Below are 16,369 nucleotides of genomic sequence, written 5' to 3'. Positions count from 1 at the left end.
AGGCCAATCCCGGAGGCAGTGCAATACCGGGCCAACCGGTGGCTGAAGGGAAGCAACCTTCAAGCCCTCCGCCACAGTTACAAAAATATCTTGGGTTCAAATGGGACGCAGATCAGATATTCTATAACCGAAAACTGCCCTCGGGGCTTTGAACGCAAGTATTAGCGACTTCTTCTGTTATTGCCAGGAAAAACGAAAAGGAAAGTGCACAGGCCTGCCCGCTGGCTCAAGCTGAGCCACAATCGCTACAACGTGCAGAAAGTAGGAGAGTTTAAATATAGGATTGAAAGATAGGATAGAAAAGCCTCGCGCTATAATGCCCCAGGTCGACCCCTGAGGCAGTGCAATACCGGGCCAACCGGTGGCGAAAGTGAAGCAACCTTCTAGCCGTCCGGCACACTTCTAAAAATATGTTGGGTTCAAATGGGACCCGGATCAGATATTCTATAACCGAAAACTGCCCACGGGGCTTTGAAGCCAAGTATTATTGACTTGTTTTTCTTCTTCTTCTTCTTCTTCTTCTTCTGCTTGTTCTCCTTCTTCTTCCTCTTCTTCTTTTTCTTCTCCTTCTTCTTCTTCTTCTTCTTCTTCTTCTTCTTCTTCTTCTTCTTCTTCTTCTTCTTCTTCTTCTTCTTCTTCTTCTTCTTCTTCTTCTTCTTCTTCTTCTTCTTCGTCTTCTTCTTCTTCTTCTTCTTCTTCTTCTCTCTTCTTCTTCTTCTTCTTCTGTTATTGCCAGGAAAAACGAAAAGGAAAGTGCACAGGCCTGCCCACTGGCTCAACCTGACCCACAATCGGCTACCACGTGCAGAAAGTAGGAGAGTTTAAAGATAGGATAGAAAAATAGGATAGAAAAGACGCGCGCCATAATGCCCCTGGTCTATCCCGGAGGAAGTGCAATACCGGGCCACCGGTTTCGGAAGTGAAGCAACCTTCAAGCCCTCCGCCACATTTCTAAAAATATGTTGGGCTCAAATTGGACCGGATCAGATATTCTATAACCGAAAACTGCCCCTGGGGCTTTGAACCCAAGTATTAGTAACTTATTCTTATTCTGTTATTGCCAGGAAAAACGAAAAGGAAAGTGCACAGGCCTGCCCACTGGCTCAACCTGACCCACAATCGCTACCACGTGCAGAAAGTAGGAGAGTTTAACGATAGGATAGAAAGATAGGATAAAAGAGACGCGCACCATAATGCCCAAGGTCGATTCCTGAGGCAGTGCAATACCGGGCCAACCGGTGGCGGAAGTGAAGCAAACTTCAAGCTCTCCGCCACATTTCTAAAAATATGTAGGGTTCAAATGGGACCCCGGATCAGATATTCTATAACCGAAAACTGCCCACGGGGATTTGAACCCAAGTATTAGTGACTTCTTCTTCTTCTGTTGTTGCCAGTAAAAACGAAAAGGAAAGTGCACAGGCCTGCCCACTGGCTGAAGTTGAGCCACTATCGCTACCACGTGCAGATAGTAGGAGAGTTCAAAGATATAATAGAAAGACAGGATAGAAAAGACGCGTGCTATAATGTCCCAGGACGATCCCGGAGGCAGTGCAATACCGGGCCAACCGGTGGTGGAAGTGAAGCAATCTTCAAGCCCTCCGCCACATTTCTAAAAATATGTTGGGTTCAAATGGGATCCGGATCAGATATTCTATAACCGAAAACGGCCCCCGGGCTTCGAACCCAATAGCGGCTGTCTGTCTGTCTGTTGTTGTCAGGAAGAATGAAAAGTAAAGTGCACAGGCCTGCCCACTGGCTCAAGCTGAGCCACAATCGCTACCACGTGCAGAAAGTAGGAGAGTTAAAAGATAGGATAGAAATATAGGATAGAAAATACGCGCACTATAATGCCCCAGGCCGATCCCGGAGGCCGTGCAATACCGGGCCAGCCGGTGGCGGAAGTGAAGCAACCTTCAAGCACTCCGCCACATTTCTAAAAATATGTAGGGTTCAAATGGGACCCGGGATCAGATATTCTATAACCGAAAACTGCCCACGGGGCTTTGAACCCAAGTATTGGTGACTTCTGTTATTGCCAGGAAAAACGAAAAAGAAAGTGCAAAGGCCGTTCCACTCGCTCAAGCTGAGCCACAATCGCTACCACGTGCAGAAAGTAGGAGAGTAAAAGATATAATAGAAAGACAGGATAGAAAAAACGCGCGCTATAATGTCCCAGGCCGATTCCGGAGCCAGTGCAATACCGGGCCAACCGGTGGTGGAAGTGAAGCAACCTTCAAGCCCTCCGCCACATTTCTAAAAATATGTTGTGTTCAAATGGGATCCGGATCAGATATTCTATAACCGAAAACGGCCCCCCGGGCTTCGAACCCAATAGCGGCTGTCTCTCTGTCTGTCTGTCTGTCTGTCTGTCTGTCTGTCTGTCTGTCTGTCTGTCTGTGTGTCTGTCTGTCTGTCTGTCTGTCTGCCTGTCTGTCTGTCTGTCTGTCTGTCTGTCTGTCTGTCTGTCTGTCTGTCTGTCTGTCTGTCTGTCTGTCTGTCTGTCTGTCTGTCTGTCTGTCTGTCTGTCTGTCTGTCTGTCTGTTGTTGCCAGGAAGATAGAAAAGGAAAGCGAACAGGCCTGTCCACTGGCTCGAACAGAGCCACAATCGCTACCACGTGCAGAAAGTAGGAGAAATTAAAGATAGGTTAGAAAGATAGGATAGAAAAGACGCGCGCTATTATTCCCCAGGCCGATCCCGGAGGCAGTGCAATACCGGGCCAACCGGTGTCGGAAGTGAAGCAACCTTCAAGCCCTCCACCACATTTCTAAAATATGTTGGGTTCAAATCGGACCCGGATCAGATATTCTATAACCTAAAACTGCACACGGGGATTTGAACCCAAGTATTAGTGACTTCTTCTGTTGTTGCCAGTAAAAACGAAAAGGAAAGTGCACAGGCCTGCCCACTGGCTCAAGCTGACCCCACAATCGCTACCACGCGCAGAAAGTAGGAGAGTTTAAACATAGGATAGAAAAATACGCGCTTTAATGCCCCAGGTCTATCCCGGAGGCAGTGCAATACCGGGCCAACCGGTGTCGGAAGTGAAGCAACCTTGAAGCCCTCCGCCACATTTATAAAAATATGTTGGGTTGAAATGGGACCCGGATCAGATATTCTATAACGGAGAACTGCTCACGGGGATTTGAAGTCAAGTATTAGTGACTTCTTCTTCTGTTATTGCCAGGAAAAACGAAAAGCAAAGTGCACAGGCCTGCCCACTGGCTCAAGCTGAGCCACAATCGCTATCACGTGCAGAAAGTAGCAGAGTTTAAGGATAGAATAGAAAGATAGGATAGAAAAGACGCGCGCCATAATGCCCAAGATTGATTCCTGAGGCAGTGCAATACCGCGCCAATCGGTGGTGGAAGTATAGCAGCCTTCAATCTCTCCGCCACATTTCTAAAAATATGTTGGGTTCAAATTGGACACAGATCAGATATTCTATAACCGAAAACCTGCCCACGGGGCTTTGAACCCAAGTATTGGTGACTTCTGTTATTGCCAGAAAAAACGAAAAAGAAAGTGCAAAGACCGTTCCCCTTGCTTAAGATGAGCCACAATCTCTACCACGTGCAGATAGTAGGAGAGTTCAAAGATATAATAGAAAGACAGGATTGAAAAGACGCGCGCTATAATGTCCCAGGCCGATCCCGGAGGCAGTGCAATATCGGGCCAACCGGTGGTGGAAGTGAAGCAACCTTCTAGCCCTCCGCCACATTCTAAAAATATGTTGTGTTCAAATGGGACCCGGATCAGATATTCTATAACCGAAAACGGCCCACGGGCTTCGAACCCAATAGCGGCTGTCTGTCTGTCTCTTGTTGCCAGGAAGAAAGAAAAGTAAAGTGCACAGGCCTGCCCACTGGCTCAATCTGAGCCATAATCGCTACCACGTGCAGAAAGTAGGAGAGTTTAAAGATAGGATATAAATATAGGATAGAAAAGACGCGCGCCATAATGCCCAAGATTGATTCCTGAGGCAGTGCAATACCGCGCCAATCGGTGGTGGAAGTATAGCAGCCTTCAGCTCTCCGCCACATTTCTAAAAATATGTTGGGTTCAAATTGGACACAGATCAGATATTCTATAACCGAAAACTGCCCACGGGGCTTTGAACCCAAGTATTGGTGACTTCTGTTATTGCCAGAAAAAACGAAAAAAGAAAGTGCAAAGACCGTTCCCCTGGCTTAAGATGAGCCACAATCTCTACCACGTGCAGATAGTAGGAGAGTTCAAAGATATAATAGAAAGGACAGGATTGAAAAGACGTGCGTTATAATGCCTCAGGCCGATCCCGGAGGCAGTGCAATATCGGGCCAACCGGTGGTGGAAGTGAAGCAACCTTCTAGCCCTCCGCCACATTCTAAAATATGTTGTGTTCAAATTGGACCCGGATCAGATATTCTATAACCGAAAACGACGCCCACGGGCTTCGAACCCAATAGCGGCTGTCTGTCTGTCTCTTGTTGCCAGGAAGAAAGAAAAGTAAAGTGCACAGGCCTGCCCACTGGCTCAATCTGAGCCATAATCGCTACCACGTGCAGAAAGTAGGAGAGAGTTTAAAGATAGGATATAAATATAGGATAGAAAAGACGCTCGTTATAATGCCTCAGGCCGATCCCGGAGGCAGTGCAATATCGGACCAACCGGTGGCGGAAGTGAAGTAACCTTTCAGCCCTCCGCCACATTCCTAAGAATATATTGGGTTCATGTAATACACGGATCGGATATTCTATAATCGAAAACGGCCCACGGGCTTCGAACCCAATAGCGGCTGTCTGTCTGCCTGTCTGTCTGTTGTTGCCAGGGAAGATAGAAAAGGAAAGCGAAACAGGCCTGCCCCACTGTCTCAAACAGAGCCACAATCGCTACCACGTGCAGAAAGTAGGAGAGATTAAAGATAGGTTAGAAAGATAGGATAGAAAAGACGCGCGCTATTATTCCCCAGGCCGATCCCGGAGGCAGTGCAATATCGGACCAACCGGTGGCGGAAGTGAAGTAACCTTTAAGCCCTCCGCCACATTCCTAAAATATATTGGGTTCAAATGATACTCGGATCAGACATTCTATTACCGAAAACGGCCCACGGGCTTCGAACCCAATAGCGGCTGTCTGTCTGTCTGTCTGTCTGTCTGTCTGTCTGTCTGTCTGTCTGTCTGCCTGTCTGTCTGTCTGTCTGTCTGTCTGTCTGTCTGTCTGTCTGTCTGTCTGTCTGTCTGTCTGTCTGTCTGTCTGTCTGTCTGTCTGTCTGTCTGTCTGTCTGTCTGTCTGTCTGTCTGTCTGTCTGTCTGTCTGTCTGTCTGTCTGTCTGTCTGTCTGTTGTTGCCAGGAAGATAGAAAAGGAAAGCGAACAGGCCTGCCCACTGGCTCAAACAGAGCCACAATCGCTACCACGTGCAGAAAGTAGGAGAGATTAAAGATAGGTTAGAAAGATAGGATAGAAAAGACGCGCGCTATTATTCCCCAGGCCGATCCCGGAGGCAGTGCAATACCGGGCCAACCGGTGGCGGAAGTGAAGCAACCTTCAAGCCTTCCGCCACATTTCTAAAAATATTGTTACGTGGTGGCAAGCCAAGGAAGGCACGACATGATGACAGAATGAAGAATGAAGATATGATTTAATGGCTCAAGGCCTAGCGCGAGCACTCCGTCCCGCGCCACTGCCCTCTTCTTCGTCTTTCATAACATGACCCCCGGTCCTCCGAGCGATCGTCCCGATCGATTGCTAGAATTACGGTGAGGTGACAATGAGCATGGCCAGAAAGGGTAGAAGAAGATGAAAGGCTTGCCACCAAGATGAAGGAGATTGTCTGGTGGACGGTTGCCCCCGGAGCTTCGGGTCCAGCGGTCGGTCACCCACAGCCGAAGGTCAAGGGTTGAGGGATCGCCGCACAGCCTGGGCGGGGGTGCCGTCTTGGTTCGGGTCGTAGTCGGGTCATCGTACGTCAGGTCCTGGTCGCCGTGTCTAGTGTTCAGGGCTGGGGACGGGGCGGGGGGAAAGCGGCTAGTCGGTTCTGGTCAGTTCGAGCTGGGGTTGAGCCGGGCGGCGGAGGCCAGGTATCCTCGGCCGACGACGAAGGCGAGCAGAAGGCGGCGATGCTCCGGGGACTAGGATGACGATGAGAACCCAGCACCTCACACCAAATGTTACGTGGTGGCAAGCCAAGGAAGGCACGACATGATGACAGAATGAAGAATGAAGATATGATTTAATGGCTCAAGGCCTAGCGCGAGCACTCCGTCCCGCGCCACTGCCCTCTTTTTCGTCTTCATAACAATATGTTGGGTTCAAATGGGACCCGGATCAGATATTCTAGTTTAGTTTATGGGGGTTTAACGTCCCAAAGCGACTCAGGCTATGACAGACGCCGTAGTGAAGGGCTCCGGAAATTTCGACAACCTCGGGTTTTTTAACGTGCACTGACATCGCTCAGCACACGGGTCTCTAGAATTTCTCCTCCATCGTAATTCGACCGCCGCGGCCGGGATCGAACGGATCAGATATTCTATATCCGAAAACGGCCCACGGGATTCGAACCCAATAGCGGCTCTCTCTGTCTGTCTGTCTGTTGTTGCCAGAAAGAAAAGGAAAGTGCACAGGCCTGCCCACTGACTCAAGCCGAGCCACAATCGCTACCACGTGCAGATAGTAGGAGAGTTCAAAGGTAGTATAGAAAGATAGGACAGAAAAGACGCGCGCTATAATACCCCAGGTCGATCCCGGAGGCAGTGCAATACCGGGCCGACCGGTGGCGGGAGTGTAGCAACCTTCAAGCCCTCCACCACATTTCTAAATATATGTTGGGGTCAAATCGGACCCGGATCAGATGTTCTATAACCGAAAACTGCACACGAAGATTTGAACCCCACGTATTGGTGACTTCTTCTTTTGTTGCCAGGAAAAACGAATAGGAAAGTGCACAGGCCCGCCCACTGGCTCAAGCTGACCCACAATCGCTACCACGTGCAAAAAGTAGGAGAGTTTAAACATATGATAGAAAGATAGGATAGAAAAAACGCGCGCTATAAAGCCCCAGGTCGATACCGGAGGCAGTGCAATGCCGGGCCAACCGGTGGCTGAAGTGAAGCAACCTTCAAGCACTCAGCCACATTTCCAAAAATATCTTGGGTTCAAATAGGACCCGGCTCAGATATTCTATCACCGAAAACTGCCCGCGGGGCTTTGAACCCAAGTATTAGCGACTTCTTCTTCTTTTACTTCCTCTGCTATTGCCAGGAAAAACGAAAATGAAAGTGCACAGGCCTGCCCACTGGCTCAAGCTGAGCCACTATAGCTACCACGTGCAAAAAGTAGGAGAGTTTAAAGACAGGATAGAGAAGACGCGCGCTATAATGCCCCAGGTCAATCCCTGAGGCAGTGCAATACCAGGCCATCAGGTGGCGGAAGTGAAGCAACCTTCAAGTCCTCCGCCACATTTCTAAAAATATGTTCGGTTCAAATCGCACCCGGATCAGATATTCATAACCTAAAACTGCACACGGGGATTTGAACCCAAGTATTAGTGACTTCTTCTTCTTCTGTTGTTGCCAGTAAAAACGAAAAGGAAAGTGCACAGGCCTGCCCACTGGCTCAAGCTGACCCACAATCGCTACCACGTGCATAAAGTAGGAGAGTTTAAACTTTTGATAGAAAGATAGGATAGAAAAGACGCGCGCTATAATACCCCAGGCCAATCCCGGAGGCAGTGCAATACCGGGCCAACCGGTGGCTGAAGTGAAGCAACCTTCAAGCCCTCCGCCACAGTTACAAAAATATCTTGGGTTCAAATGGGACTCGGATCAGATATTGTATAACCGAAAACTGCCCTCGGGGCTTTGAACGCAAGTATTAGCGACTTCTTCTGTTATTGCCAGGGAAAACGAAAAGGAAAGTGCACAGGCCTGCCCACTGGCTCAAGCTGAGCCACAATCGCTACAACGTGCAGAAACTAGGAGAGTTTAAATATAGGATAGAAAGATAGGATAGAAAAGCCTCGCGCTATAATGCCCCAGGCCAATCCCAGAAGCAGTGCAATACCGGGCCAACCGGTGGCTAAATTGAAGCAACCTTCAAGCCCTCCGCCACATTTCTAAAAATATTTTGGTTTCAGATGGGACCCGGATTAGATATTCTATAACCGAAAACAGCCCACGGGCTTCGAACCCAAAAGCGGCTGTCTGTCTGTGTGTTGTTTCCAGGAAGAAAGAAAAGGAAAGCGCACAGGCCTGCCCACTGGCTCAAGCTGAGCCGCAATCGCTAACACGTGGAGAAAGTAGGAGAGTTTAAAGATAGGATAGAAAAGACGCGCGCTATAATGCCCCAAGTCGATCCCGGAGGCAGTGCAATACCGCGCCAACCGGTGGCGGAAGTGAAGCAACCTTCAAGCCCTCCGCCACATTTCTAAAAATATGTTGGGTTCAAATGGGACCCGGATCAGATATTCTCTAACCGAAGACTGCCCACGGGGATTTGAACCCAAGTATTAGTGACTTCTTCTCTTCTGTTATTGCCAGGAAAAACGAAAAGGAAAGTGCACAGGCCTGCCCACTGGCTCAAGCTGAGCCACAATCGCTACAACGTGCAGAAAGTAGGAGAGTTTAAAGATAGGATAGAAAATAGGATAGAAAAGACGCGCGCCATAATGCCCCTGGTCTATCCCGGAGGAAGTGCAATACCGGGCCAACCGGTTTCGGAAGTGAAGCAACCGTCAAGCCCTCCGCCACATTTCTAAAAATATGTTGGGCTCAAATGGGACCCGGGTCAGATATTCTATAACCGAAAACTGCCCACGGGGATTTGAACCCAAGTATTAGTGACTTCTTCTTCTGTTGTTGCCAGTAAAACGAAAAGGAAAGTGCACAGGCCTGCCCACTGGCTGAAGTTGAGCCACTATCGCTACCACGTGCAGATAGTAGGAGAGTTCAAAGATATAATAGAAATACAGGATAGAAAAGACGCGCGCTATAATGTCCCAGGACGATCCCGGAGGCAGTGCAATACCGGGCCAACCGGTGGTGGAAGTGAAGCAATCTTCAAGCCCTCCGCCACATTTCTAAAAATATGTTGGGTTCAAATGGGATCCGGATCAGATATTCTATAACCGAAAACGGCCCCCGGGCTTCGAACCCAATAGCGGCTGTCTGTCTGTTGTTGCCAGGAAAAACGAAAAGGAAAGTGCACAGGCCTGCCCACTGGCTCAACCTGACCCACAATCGCTACCACGTGCAGAAAGTAGGAGAGTTTAACGATAGGATAGAAAGATAGGATAAAAGAGACGCGCGCCATAATGCCCAAGGTCGATTCCTGAGGCAGTGCAATACCGGGCCAACCGGTGGCGGAAGTGAAGCAACCTTCAAGCTCTCCGCCACATTTCTAAAAATATGTAGGGTTCAAATGGGACCCGGGTCAGATATTCTATAACCGAAAACTGCCCACGGGGATTTGAACCCAAGTATTAGTGACTTCTTCTTCTGTTGTTGCCAGTAAAAACGAAAAGGAAAGTGCACAGGCCTGCCCACTGGCTGAAGTTGAGCCACTATCGCTACCACGTGCAGATAGTAGGAGAGTTCAAAGATATAATAGAAAGACAGGATAGAAAAGACGCGCGCTATAATGTCCCAGGACGATCCCGGAGGCAGTGCAATACCGGGCCAACCGGTGGTGGAAGTGAAGCAATCTTCAAGCCCTCCGCCACATTTCTAAAAATATGTTGGGTTCAAATGGGATCCGGATCAGATATTCTATAACCGAAAACGGCCCCCGGGCTTCGAACCCAATAGCGGCTGTCTGTCTGTTGTTGCCAGGAAGAAAGAAAAGTAAAGTGCACAGGCCTGCCCACTGGCTCAAGTTGAGCCACAATCGCTACCACGTGCAGAAAGTAGGAGAGTTTAAATATAGGATAGAAAGATAGGATAGAAAAGCCTCGCGCTATAATGCCCCAGGCCAATCCCAGAAGCAGTGCAATACCGGGCCAACCGGTGGCTAAATTGAAGCAACCTTCAAGCCCTCCGCCACATTTCTAAAAATATTTTGGGTTCAGATGGGACCCGGATCAGATGTGCTATAACCGAAAACGGCCCACGGGCTTCGAACCCAAAAGCGGCTGTCTGTCTGCGTGTTGTTTCCAGGAAGAAAGAAAAGGAAAGTGCACAGGCCTGCCCACTGGCTCAAGCTGAGCCACAATCGCTAACACGTGGAGAAAGTAGGAGAGTTTAAAGATAGGATAGAAAAGACGCGCGCTATCATGCCCCAAGTCGATCCCGGAGGCACTGCAATACCGCGCCAACCGGTGGCGGAAGTGAAGCAACCTTCAAGCCCTCCGCCACATTTCTAAAAATATGTTGGGTTCAAATGGGACCCGGATCAGATATTCTATAACCGAAAACTGCCCACGGGGATTTGAACCCAAGTATTAGTGACTTCTTCTGTTATTGCCAGAAAAAACGAAAAGGAAAGTGCACAGGCCTGCCCACTGGCTCAAGTTGAGCCACAATCGCTACCACGTGCAGAAAGTAGGAGAGTTCAAAGATATAATAGAAAGACAGGATAGAAAAGACGCGCGCTATAATACCCCAGGCCAATCCCGGAGGCAGTGCAATACCGGGCCAACCGGTGGCTGAAGGGAAGCAACCTTCAAGCCCTCCGCCACAGTTACAAAAATATCTTGGGTTCAAATGGGACGCAGATCAGATATTCTATAACCGAAAACTGCCCTCGGGGCTTTGAACGCAAGTATTAGCGACTTCTTCTGTTATTGCCAGGAAAAACGAAAAGGAAAGTGCACAGGCCTGCCCGCTGGCTCAAGCTGAGCCACAATCGCTACAACGTGCAGAAAGTAGGAGAGTTTAAATATAGGATTGAAAGATAGGATAGAAAAGCCTCGCGCTATAATGCCCCAGGTCGACCCCTGAGGCAGTGCAATACCGGGCCAACCGGTGGCGAAAGTGAAGCAACCTTCTAGCCGTCCGGCACACTTCTAAAAATATGTTGGGTTCAAATGGGACCCGGATCAGATATTCTATAACCGAAAACTGCCCACGGGGCTTTGAAGCCAAGTATTATTGACTTGTTTTTCTTCTTCTTCTTCTTCTTCTTCTGCTTGTTCTCCTTCTTCTTCCTCTCCTTCTTTTTCTTCTCCTTCTTCTTCTTCTTCTTCTTCTTCTTCTTCTTCTTCTTCTTCTTCTTCTTCTTCTTCTTCTTCTTCTTCTTCTTCTTCTTCTTCTTCTTCTTCTTCTTCTTCTTCTTCTTCTTCTTCTTCTTCTTCTTCTTCTTCTGTTATTGCCAGGAAAAACGAAAAGGAAAGTGCACAGGCCTGCCCACTGGCTCAACCTGACCCACAATCGCTACCACGTGCAGAAAGTAGGAGAGTTTAAAGATAGGATAGAAAAATAGGATAGAAAAGACGCGCGCCATAATGCCCCTGGTCTATCCCGGAGGAACTGCAATACCGGGCCAACCGGTTTCGGAAGTGAAGCAACCTTCAAGCCCTCCGCCACATTTCTAAAAATATGTTGGGCTCAAATGGGACCCGGATCAGATATTCTATAACCGAAAACTGCCCCTGGGGCTTTGAACCCAAGTATTAGTGACTTATTCTTATTCTGTTATTGCCAGGAAAAACGAAAAGGAAAGTGCACAGGCCTGCCCACTGGCTCAACCTGACCCACAATCGCTACCACGTGCAGAAAGTAGGAGAGTTTAACGATAGGATAGAAAGATAGGATAAAAGAGACGCGCACCATAATGCCCAAGGTCGATTCCTGAGGCAGTGCAATACCGGGCCAACCGGTGGCGGAAGTGAAGCAAACTTCAAGCTCTCCGCCACATTTCTAAAAATATGTAGGGTTCAAATGGGACCCGGATCAGATATTCTATAACCGAAAACTGCCCACGGGGATTTGAACCCAAGTATTAGTGACTTCTTCTTCTTCTGTTGTTGCCAGTAAAAACGAAAAGGAAAGTGCACAGGCCTGCCCACTGGCTGAAGTTGAGCCACTATCGCTACCACGTGCAGATAGTAGGAGAGTTCAAAGATATAATAGAAAGACAGGATAGAAAAGACGCGTGCTATAATGTCCCAGGACGATCCCGGAGGCAGTGCAATACCGGGCCAACCGGTGGTGGAAGTGAAGCAATCTTCAAGCCCTCCGCCACATTTCTAAAAATATGTTGGGTTCAAATGGGATCCGGATCAGATATTCTATAACCGAAAACGGCCCCCGGGCTTCGAACCCAATAGCGGCTGTCTGTCTGTCTGTTGTTGTCAGGAAGAATGAAAAGTAAAGTGCACAGGCCTGCCCACTGGCTCAAGCTGAGCCACAATCGCTACCACGTGCAGAAAGTAGGAGAGTTAAAAGATAGGATAGAAATATAGGATAGAAAATACGCGCACTATAATGCCCCAGGCCGATCCCGGAGGCCGTGCAATACCGGGCCAGCCGGTGGCGGAAGTGAAGCAACCTTCAAGCACTCCGCCACATTTCTAAAAATATGTAGGGTTCAAATGGGACCCGGATCAGATATTCTATAACCGAAAACTGCCCACGGGGCTTTGAACCCAAGTATTGGTGACTTCTGTTATTGCCAGGAAAAACGAAAAAGAAAGTGCAAAGGCCGTTCCACTCGCTCAAGCTGAGCCACAATCGCTACCACGTGCAGAAAGTAGGAGAGTTAAAAGATATAATAGAAAGACAGGATAGAAAAAACGCGCGCTATAATGTCCCAGGCCGATTCCGGAGCCAGTGCAATACCGGGCCAACCGGTGGTGGAAGTGAAGCAACCTTCAAGCCCTCCGCCACATTTCTAAAAATATGTTGTGTTCAAATGGGATCCGGATCAGATATTCTATAACCGAAAACGGCCCCCGGGCTTCGAACCCAATAGCGGCTGTCTCTCTGTCTGTCTGTCTGTCTGTCTGTCTGTCTGTCTGTCTGTCTGTCTGTCTGTCTGTCTGTCTGTCTGTCTGTCTGTCTGTCTGTCTGTCTGTCTGTCTGTCTGTCTGTCTGTCTGTCTGTCTGTCTGTCTGTCTGTCTGTCTGTCTGTCTGTCTGTCTGTCTGTTGTTGCCAGGAAGATAGAAAAGGAAAGCGAACAGGCCTGTCCACTGGCTCGAACAGAGCCACAATCGCTACCACGTGCAGAAAGTAGGAGAAATTAAAGATAGGTTAGAAAGATAGGATAGAAAAGACGCGCGCTATTATTCCCCAGGCCGATCCCGGAGGCAGTGCAATACCGGGCCAACCGGTGTCGGAAGTGAAGCAACCTTCAAGCCCTCCACCACATTTCTAAAAATATGTTGGGTTCAAATCGGACCCGGATCAGATATTCTATAACCTAAAACTGCACACGGGGATTTGAACCCAAGTATTAGTGACTTCTTCTGTTGTTGCCAGTAAAAACGAAAAGGAAAGTGCACAGGCCTGCCCACTGGCTCAAGCTGACCCACAATCGCTACCACGCGCAGAAAGTGGGAGAGTTTAAACATAGGATAGAAAATACGCGCTTTAATGCCCCAGGTCTATCCCGGAGGCAGTGCAATACCGGGCCAACCGGTGTCGGAAGTGAAGCAACCTTGAAGCCCTCCGCCACATTTATAAAAATATGTTGGGTTGAAATGGGACCCGGATCAGATATTCTATAACGGAGAACTGCTCACGGGGATTTGAAGTCAAGTATTAGTGACTTCTTCTTCTGTTATTGCCAGGAAAAACGAAAAGCAAAGTGCACAGGCCTGCCCACTGGCTCAAGCTGAGCCACAATCGCTATCACGTGCAGAAAGTAGCAGAGTTTAAGGATAGAATAGAAAGATAGGATAGAAAAGACGCGCGCCATAATGCCCAAGATTGATTCCTGAGGCAGTGCAATACCGCGCCAATCGGTGGTGGAAGTATAGCAGCCTTCAATCTCTCCGCCACATTTCTAAAAATATGTTGGGTTCAAATTGGACACAGATCAGATATTCTATAACCGAAAACTGCCCACGGGGCTTTGAACCCAAGTATTGGTGACTTCTGTTATTGCCAGAAAAAACGAAAAAGAAAGTGCAAAGACCGTTCCCCTGGCTTAAGATGAGCCACAATCTCTACCACGTGCAGATAGTAGGAGAGTTCAAAGATATAATAGAAAGACAGGATTGAAAAGACGCGCGCTATAATGTCCCAGGCCGATCCCGGAGGCAGTGCAATATCGGGCCAACCGGTGGTGGAAGTGAAGCAACCTTCTAGCCCTCCGCCACATTCTAAAAATATGTTGTGTTCAAATGGGACCCGGATCAGATATTCTATAACCGAAAACGGCCCACGGGCTTCGAACCCAATAGCGGCTGTCTGTCTGTCTCTTGTTGCCAGGAAGAAAGAAAAGTAAAGTGCACAGGCCTGCCCACTGGCTCAATCTGAGCCATAATCGCTACCACGTGCAGAAAGTAGGAGAGTTTAAAGATAGGATATAAATATAGGATAGAAAAGACGCGCGCCATAATGCCCAAGATTGATTCCTGAGGCAGTGCAATACCGCGCCAATCGGTGGTGGAAGTATAGCAGCCTTCAAGCTCTCCGCCACATTTCTAAAAATATGTTGGGTTCAAATTGGACACAGATCAGATATTCTATAACCGAAAACTGCCCACGGGGCTTTGAACCCAAGTATTGGTGACTTCTGTTATTGCCAGAAAAAACGAAAAAGAAAGTGCAAAGACCGTTCCCCTGGCTTAAGATGAGCCACAATCTCTACCACGTGCAGATAGTAGGAGAGTTCAAAGATATAATAGAAAGACAGGATTGAAAAGACGTGCGTTATAATGCCTCAGGCCGATCCCGGAGGCAGTGCAATATCGGGCCAACCGGTGGTGGAAGTGAAGCAACCTTCTAGCCCTCCGCCACATTCTAAAAATATGTTGTGTTCAAATTGGACCCGGATCAGAAATTCTATAACCGAAAACGGCCCACGGGCTTCGAACCCAATAGCGGCTGTCTGTCTGTCTCTTGTTGCCAGGAAGAAAGAAAAGTAAAGTGCACAGGCCTGCCCACTGGCTCAATCTGAGCCATAATCGCTACCACGTGCAGAAAGTAGGAGAGTTTAAAGATAGGATATAAATATAGGATAGAAAAGACGCTCGTTATAATGCCTTAGGCCGATCCCGGAGGCAGTGCAATATCGGACCAACCGGTGGCGGAAGTGAAGTAACCTTTCAGCCCTCCGCCACATTCCTAAGAATATATTGGGTTCATGTAATACACGGATCGGATATTCTATAATCGAAAACGGCCCACGGGCTTCGAACCCAATAGCGGCTGTCTGTCTGCCTGTCTGTCTGTTGTTGCCAGGAAGATAGAAAAGGAAAGCGAACAGGCCTGCCCACTGTCTCAAACAGAGCCACAATCGCTACCACGTGCAGAAAGTAGGAGAGATTAAAGATAGGTTAGAAAGATAGGATAGAAAAGACGCGCGCTATTATTCCCCAGGCCGATCCCGGAGGCAGTGCAATACCGGGCCAACCGGTGGCGGAAGTGAAGCAACCTTCAAGCCCTCCGCCACATTTCTAAAAATATGTTGGGTTCAAATTGGATCCGGATCAGATATTCTATAACCGAAAACGGTCCCCGGGCTTTGAACCCAATAGCGGCTGTCTGTCTGTTGTTGCCAGGAAGAAAGAAAAGTAAAGTGCACAGGCCTGCCCACTGGCTCAAGCTGAGCCATATTCGCTACAACGTGCAGAAAGTAGGAGAGTTTAAAGATAGGATAGAAATATAGGATAGAAAAGACGTGCGTTATAATGCCTCAGGCCGATCCCGGAGGCAGTGCAATATCGGACCAACCGGTGGCGGAAGTGAAGTAACCTTTAAGCCCTCCGCCACATTCCTAAAATATATTGGGTTCAAATGATACTCGGATCAGACATTCTATTACCGAAAACGGCCCACGGGCTTCGAACCCAATAGCGGCTGTCTGTCTGTCTGTCTGTCTGTCTGTCTGTCTGTCTGTCTGTCTGTCTGTCTGTCTGCCTGCCTGCCTGCCTGCCTGCCTGCCTGTCTGTCTGTCTGTCTGTCTGTCTGTCTGTCTGTCTGTCTGTCTGTCTGTCTGTCTGTCTGTCTGTCTGTCTGTCTGTCTGTCTGTCTGTCTGTCTGTCTGTCTGTCTGTCTGTCTGTCTGTCTGTCTGTCTGTCTGTCTGTCTGTCTGTCTGTCTGTCTGTCTGTCTGTCTGTCTGTCTGTCTGTCTGTCTGTCTGTCTGTCTGTTGTTGCCAGGAAGATAGAAAAGGAAAGCGAACAGGCCTGCCCACTGGCTCAAACAGAGCCACAATCGCTACCACGTGCAGAAAGTAGGAGAGATTAAAGATAGGTTAGAAAGATAGGATAGAAAAGACGCGCGCTATT

General features: G+C 48.5%; 1 pseudogene; it reads right to left on the bottom strand.

Moving 5' to 3' along the window:
* Positions 1-5,460: 5,460 nt before the first annotated feature.
* On the bottom strand, positions 5,461-5,617 carry LOC144116774 (U2 spliceosomal RNA; annotated as a pseudogene).
* Between the last annotated feature and the right edge of the window lie 10,752 nt (positions 5,618-16,369).

The sequence above is a fragment of the Amblyomma americanum genome, chromosome 1 (assembly GCF_052857255.1).
Source record: "Amblyomma americanum isolate KBUSLIRL-KWMA chromosome 1, ASM5285725v1, whole genome shotgun sequence".
NCBI lineage: Eukaryota > Metazoa > Arthropoda > Arachnida > Ixodida > Ixodidae > Amblyomma > Amblyomma americanum.
Note: the sequence above shows the minus strand (reverse complement) of the source record. Positions and strands in the feature narration are given on the sequence as shown.